Below are 8,169 nucleotides of genomic sequence, written 5' to 3' on the forward strand. Positions count from 1 at the left end.
ATTTCAAAGGTTACTGCTCCACAGACGAGAGGATAAGGCATGCTTCTAGGTATTGTAGTACAGCAGTGAATAAAACAAAACAAAACAAAATCCCTGTCCTCATAGAACTTAAATTCTAACAAGGGAAATCAGGAAACAAATGGATAAATTTAAAATACACTTATTGTAAATTTGATGATAATATATGCCAATATTAAGAATGAAGCAAGGAAAGAGGATGGGAAGTATGGCAGAAAGTGGGTGTTGTGTCCTTAGGGTGGACAGGGACTGATGGGAGTGTCTTGGTCTGTTCAGGCTACTATAACAAAAGACTGCAGGGCTTAATATATAGACATTTATCTTTTAAATGTCTGTAGGCCAAGAAGATAAGGATCAAGATGGCAGTTCCTTGTGAGAGCTCTTTGATTGGCTTGCAAATGGCCACTTTCTTGCTCTTGTCCTCACAGGGTGGAGAGAGAGAGAAAATGCTCCCTGGTATCTCTTTTTATAAGGACATTAATCCTATAAGTTTAGGACCTCACCTTTATGCTTTATGCCCTCATTTAACTGTTATTACCTCTTGATAGGCTCTGTCTCCAAATACCCATATCTCACACTGGGGGCTAGGGCTTCAACATATGAATTTTTGGGGGAAGATGCAATTCAGTCCCTAGCAGGGAGTTATATATTTCTTGGACATTAAAAAAAAATTTATTTCTTATGTCTGAGAAACAGACTTATTAGAGATTTGTGTTTAATATAATATAATGTTTTTGCATCAAAACCATGATAATTGGGGCACTTGGGTGGCTCAGTCGGTTAAGTGGCCAACTTCAGCTCAGGTCGGGATCTCACAGTTCATGGGTTTGAGCCCCGCATCAGGCTCTGTGCTGAGAGCTCAGAGACTGAAGCCTGCTTCTGATTCTGTGTCTCCCTCTCTCTCTGATCCTCCCCCATTTATGCTTTGTGTGTATCTCTCTCAAAAATAAGTGCTAAAAAAATTTTTTTTTAAAACATGATAATCATGAACTGTATGGTGAAAGCATTTCAATACTAGAGACAGCAGGTCAGCATAGACATTACTAGCAATAAATATGTGGCCACTTATGTAAGGTTCTGAGTGAAGTGGTCAGAAATGGGTTTGTAATGTACCAGTGGCTATTCAGAAATTGAGCAATATATTTTGAGGATGGGTCCTAATGACTAGCCATCTAATTATAGAAGACAGAATTGAATTAGTTAATTCTCTTTTAGCTATCATATTAAAAAAAATAGCAACAGAGACATGCTTGATTTTACCAGTTGTTACAGAGCCTGGCACAGAATAGTTTCGATGCTAACTTCAGTGAGATGGCTCCACTTTGGTTTTTTTGTTTCTTTGATTTGGTTTTTGTTGTTGCTGATGACTTTTTTTTTTAAGAAGAAAAGGATGCTAGGTTACTATAAACTGGCTAAGTGCTCTGAAATGATCTCCATCAGAGAAGTCATTATATACAAATCCTTACTCTCTATTGATTTAGCAACAGGAAGGTCATTGTGTTCAAATGTATCTCTGTTTGGTTCTAAATTATAAAAGATCAGTCTCTCTATTAAGTATAGGAAGCTTTGTAGTATTTTCCTATTTGGAACCTCTGGTTCTTAGGGCCACATTTATAAATTGGCTAATTAATAAGTACAGTAAGAATATATACCTACTAATTGATACAGTAAAAAAAAACTTCAATAAAAATAAAAAACTAGAGTTCTATCATTATTTCCTTTGCTTCCAGCTTCCCCCCCCCCTTTTGGTTTTGCAATAATTTCTGCCCTTGTGAGGATAGAAAAGTAAGGAAAGAGAGAGCCTCTTTTAGACCATAATGTGTTTTCCAGATCATCTTCCATATTTAAGACCCTTGGCTACACTTCCCTTACACTTTGATTTATATCCTATAGGTTTCCCAAGCTTCCCTATTTTCTTAAATTAGTAGTAAGGGACTTAATGTTTAAATAAAGGTGACTTTACTTAGGCTAACAAAGCCTGAGAGAGTGCAGGGAAGGGAGGGCAGGGAACATAATGCCTAGGCACTGGATAGGTGTGGAGGAGAAAGAAAAATGGAGGGTAAGGGCAGGTTTGCACAGGGTAGGAAGAGATTAACCCTATGGTGATATGATTTCAAGACTATCTTGAGGTCTCCTGAGTCCAGTTATGTGCTTCACCTGTCTCTCAAGGGTTCTGAAGTTCTTAATACGCATGAGTCATTTATTGAAGCTAGAGTAAATACTATAAGAAAGGAAAAACACATGTAAGCCATTGCCATGCATTGGGTTAGCCTTACGGAGGACTAGCTAATCTAATCAGCTTTAACACTTTGTCATAATTTCGATGAGGAAGTCTGGTTAGAAATTATTGGGAGCTCAGGGTGCTGCTGAGGGCAGGGTTGGGAGTAGTGGTGTGGTGTTAGGATGCAGGCTGCTGTGGCAGGGGGGACCAAACAGTGATGTTGGGGACGCAGGCTGAGCGATATGTCCCCGGCATTCTTGGATGGCCAGGGCCCTGCTTGTCCCTCACCCCAAAGACACACACAGAGTGGAAGTGGGGCTCATGAAGCCAAACAATTCTTTCCACATAGCAGATTTTCCTGGGGCTTGGACCTATGCCTTTTGCTTTGGCTCTGGAATTAAAATTTGAGAATAGCAGTGTGCCTGCCAAAAACAGGATTGACATACAATTCCTGTCTTGTGTAAACCTTTCTTTTTTTTTCAGTTGCCTCTCTCCATACTGCCAATGAAAATATTGAAGTAGTAAGGGTCTCGCTCCACAGAGTAGAGTTTTAATCAATTAAAACAAATCAAACGATGGCTCCAGCTTTCTCTTAAACCTCAGTTGAAACGTGATCCTGAAGATATCTTTACCAGAATCGCCATGAGTATTTGCTAAATATGCAAATTCATGCACATTTACCCAAGACCTAGTGAATCAGAATTTCTTTGAGGTGGGCTTGGAAGTCAGGATTTTTAACAATCATCTGCTTTAGTTTTGCACCCTACAGTTTGGAATCATAGTCACCAAGGCTATTCTGAGTCTGGTATTTGAAAGAAACCCTGTGCTCTGTTAGGCACATATGAGTTCATCACTTGCAGTGTTTGGGCTTGTGCATTGGTTAGTATGTACACATAGTGGATCTATGGTGCTGTTCCTACATAATTGGGACTGGGTGTATAGTTAGGTCACGTGGCAGAGGACCATGTCAAATTCACCATAGCTTTTGACCAATATGAGTTTGTCAGTCAGAAGGTATCTGAAACATATGATCCCTATTCATATATTCCTGGGTGAATTTCCTAAGACCAGAAGTTTGTACTTAATATCTTTCATCAAGGAAAATTTTAGTGTCCTTCTCATTTCACAAATTTATACCGTTTCTGACAGATCCTGATGCAGTCATGTGAGAAAATGGCCCCACCCTCCAGGTTGCTCCTCACACGTAGCCATTAGACACATATTGTAAAAGAGAGAGAGGGAGAGAGATTTCCCTTCTAGCCTCAGGCTCCATGGGTAATTATTTTCTTTCAACAGCTTCATTGAAATTCCCTGTGTAATGCTACCAGAGTGAATTATAGTTAAACCTTTTATTCTGCACATATGGACCTGGGATGAAGAGATGATGCCAGTAATATTACTCAGCTACTTTCAGTTCAGGGACTGAGGCTGATGTAAAACATCATAACTAGAAAGAAAATAATATTCAATTATGAATCACTGCCAGATGTGTGAATATATGTCTTTGGGTTTCATTTTTCTGGAATACGCTTACCATGGTATATTTCTTACCTACTTTTTAAGTCATTCTCTTTCTATAGGCAATAGATTAATTGCCTTACATATCCCAAAGATCAAAACTTAATAAGACATGTATTTGGACACCATCTCATAATTAAAAAAGAAGAAGAAGAAGAAGGAGGAGGAGGAGGAGGAGGAGGAGGAGGAGGAGGAGGAGGAGGAGGAGGAGGAAAGAAATCAGAAATTGTCCTAAAGTAAATGTTATATAACAAGGTTCTGTAACCCAAGTCCCAGAGGAGCTGTGAGGAAGGGTCCCACTGCACAATGTCTCACTTGCCCACGCCAACCATCCAGGTTGATGCCAGTGTGAAGGGCAGAGAAGGTAAAATGAAACAGAACATTATAATTGTTGGAAAATTACTTGCAATCTGAGTAAAACTGCAGGGGCATCTAATGTGTGTGGTCTTGACACGCTGGATCCCAACCCTTGTGGTGTACACAGACCACCAGATTGGGAATCCAAATAAGGTAGCTGGAAGACGATCACATTTCTGCAGATTGGTGTCTCTGATACTTTCCAGTCTCTAGCCTGAGGCGGGACTAGGGCTGCCTGTCAATGCTTTCATTCCTCTGTGCTCAGGCATTCTGCCATCCCTGTTTCCAGTATTTTCAACTCTCACTACAGTCTTAATCTCCCTTCTAAATCCCATTCCTAAGAGTCTTCCAGAGGTAACCACACCTCCACCTTTAGGAAGCCATTATGCATTTTCTCCATCAATTTCCTACTGATCCTGGCCACCTAACATCAAACACTTGTATGTTGGTATTGTTTGAGCATCGCTGGATGACTTTTCTTTCTTCCAATCAAGATTAAGACCGTCATATGGGGTTTTTCTTCTCTCCACCTTGCTTTGTTCCTTTCTTTTTTTTTTTTAAATCAAAACTTTTGCCTTGCTTTTCCAGCTTGTTCTATTGGTTAATCCCTCTTTTCAGGGTCTTCAACCTCGTTTACTCGACTGGATGTAGCCCTGGTCTATAAAGAAATCTTTGTTGTCTTATTTCCAACCCTCAAAAACAAAAAGTCCTCACCTGGCCAGGTTTCCTTTCTTGCCTTTTCTCACTGCTCATCCTCTGCATCCCTGAATAACCACTCAGATCGGCTGAAACGGTGGTCAGCATTTGCTGCCTCAACTTGCTCACCTCTTGTCTTCGCAGTCTGGCTTTGTCCCCATCACACTTTTAGAGGATTCTGGAAAACATCCTCATTCACTTTCAAATTCCCAAACTTAGTGACTACTTTTCAATCCTCCTCTTACTGATTTGCTTTGCTTTTCATACTCAACCACTGTCTCCTTCTCAAAATCCTAATTATAATCTTACCCTTGATGAGCACCTATTTTGTGGTCATTCTCTAGAGACAGGATGGCTACCCTTACCCAGAATTTGGTTCAAAACTGATGATGCCACACAGGCACCAAGATGATTTTAAAACGTTTATTTACTTAATAATCAGCTTTCTGGGGAGAGCAGGGCAGGCCTCCCAAGCTGGTCAAAAATGATTTGAGAGATCAAGGGAAGGAGACTAGCCTGAGATTTTTGTGGTGGCTAGGGGGTGTGGCTAGGGAAAAGGTTGAACTTCCCACAACAAAGGAGGAAGCACCAGGCTTTCTTATCAGCTTGCCCAGATGTGGGGCAAAAGGCAGAGAGTGAGGTGTGAGGCTTAAAAGCTGTCAGCAGTAGTCTGCCATCAAAAGCAGATTTAGGTTCTTTATTACAATTCGCCCAATGTACATTAGATGCCCACTTGTTTTTTTTCTCTAATGTTACACTGACAATATTTTACCAAATTGTTCATTTATATGCTTTTAAAAGCATTGGCTATGTAGGAATTATTATTGTATTCCCGGCCCATTAACTATTATAGTTAATACGTGTTTGTTGAAGGGATGAATAAAGTGATCAATCTATCAACACTAAAACTATATGAAGATATGAAAAACCTAGGAATCAACTAAAGAAAAGAAGTTGGCATCTAGCTTTCGAAGACTCAAGGCAGGGCTGCCCAAGGTCAGTGACTTGAGGTAAATCTGGAAACATACAGAACTTTCCTCGTCAGAAAGTTGCTGTCTCTGTTGAGTAATTTAAACTTGCCAGTTTTTAATCACAATTACATTGCAGTTTCCTAACCTTACCTCCTAGAGGATTAATCTCTACTTTCAGGTGGAGTTCGTAGGTATCTCTAAGGTGCCATCTGGGGGGAAATCAGAAGCTTCAATTCTCCAAATACCTTGCCAATTTGTCTACTGATAAAACTCTCTGTTCTAGTTAAGCACTAATTTCGCATGTCTTCAGTAAAAATGCTATACAGTATTACTCCCCCCCCCCCGATCGATGGGGGATATGTTCCAACACCCCCAGCAGATGCCTAGAACCACTGATAGCACAAAATCCCATAGGTTTTGTTTTTTTCTATGCATACATATCTATTAAAAAGTTTAATTGAAAAAATAGGCACAGTAAGAGATTAACAAGAACTAGTAAGAAAATAGAAAATTGTAACAATACATTGTAATAAAAATTATTTGAAAGTGGCCTCTCTCTCAAAATACCTTATTGTATGTACTCGCCCTGTGATGTTGTGAAATTATAAAATGCCAACATGATAATCTGCAGAGAAGTGAATGGCGGCAGCCTTGTGACACTGTGTTTGCTACTCTTGACCTTCTGAACAGGGAAGGTCTGCTTTCGGACAGCATCTGACTGCTGGTAACTGAACCCGGGGAGGCTGAAACTACAGGTAAAGGGGGGCTACTGTAACATAAGAAGAGGAAATCAACTCTTGACTTAATTCACGATTACAATTTACTATATTTCATGACCTTTGAAAAGCCCTGACCAAGGCAAATGGAACTTAATTGGGCAGTAGATTTTGGATCAATAGAAAGATGACCTTTTTAGTAGTCTATTGTATACTGTATTAATTATCCATTTCTTCTTAACAAATTACTCCCCCCAAAAGTGAGTTATTATTTCTCACAATGGTGTGTGTGGCTGGTCTCCCCTGGGACCACCCATATTGCTGCTCTCAGCCAGTGAGTGAGCTGGGGGCTGGGCTCACCTGGGATGCACCCAATAAGTGGGCTTCCTCACCCAGGGGTCTGCACTTGGGCTTCTTCATCAGCCTCCTGGTGTCAGGATCCTAAGAGAAGGAAGGCAGCAGGTGCAAGCCCTCTGGAGGCTTTGACTCAAGAACTCAAAACATGCCACTTCCACAACTCCAGTCCCGTTTCAAGCAAAAGGAGCAGTGCATTCCACCTGTGGATAGGAGGAACAGAAAAACCACTTTGCGGGAAGCGAGGTGGATAATGCCGTGGCCATCAAACAGTATGCTAGAGTCCACTTCTACTAACAGATTATTCACGTTCCTGCAACATGAAAAATATGCTCACTCTCATCCAGGAACCCCAAAAGGCTCACCTGCTTGAAGTCCGGGACCTCATGACCAGCATCTAGTTTGTTATGGGGGAAGCTCCTTAGAGGCATCTTCTTTTGATGCTGAGAGATGTGACCTAGAAACACAAGTGATCTTCCAGCTACACCCTCAACACAAAATGGTAAGACAGGGCAGAGTAATCACAGTGGACACTTGTGCTCAAAAACACTACGAACGGAGCAGCAGCAGCGAGCACACCCAGCACCTGAGTCTCGATTTCCAACACCATCATCCAGTAGAGGGAACCAGGGCTCCTTGGAGAAATGGCCGATTCTCCACTAGAGAATCCCTTTAGGGCCAGAGCTGTCTCTCCATAAGAAAAATAAAGAAAAGCCCAAGCTGAAGGTCAAAGACCTCTAATTTTACTTTAAAATATCTTCTAAACATACCTCAAAACCATCAAGGTTATCAATGCAAAGAAATCTATCAATGCAAAGAAATCTATCAATGCAAAGAAAAATTAAGATACCGTCACAGCAGAGGAAGTTGAGGAGACGTGTGAGCAAATCATGTTGTGGTGTCCTGTGCAGTGTCCCGAAACAGAGCCTTACTTAGGACAGCAAGGAAATGAGGACATGAGGGGGAAAGTAGTGGAACTTGAATAAACTGTAGACTTTAATTAAGGTTCCTTAGCTCAGACAAATACTTTGTGGTTTTGTAAAATGTTAACAGTTTGGAAAACACGGATGAGGAGTACACAGGAACTCTCTGTGTTATCTTTGCAACTTTGTAGTATTTAAAAAAAATTCAGTGAAAAGTAAAGGGGAAGCATATAGCAGTCAGGATTTCACAGTAATTCTGAAAGGCCGTCGGGCACACATCCCCAGGGTTTCTTGATCAGGGTCTGGCGCTATAGCCTGGCAGTGACTTGTGAATCCACTGTTCTCAGATCTTGGTTCCACCCCCTGGCCTTTTGGTTCCGTTCTCCAAGATGCTT

Source organism: Suricata suricatta, chromosome 15, assembly GCF_006229205.1.
Source record: "Suricata suricatta isolate VVHF042 chromosome 15, meerkat_22Aug2017_6uvM2_HiC, whole genome shotgun sequence".
NCBI classification, from domain to species: domain Eukaryota; kingdom Metazoa; phylum Chordata; class Mammalia; order Carnivora; family Herpestidae; genus Suricata; species Suricata suricatta.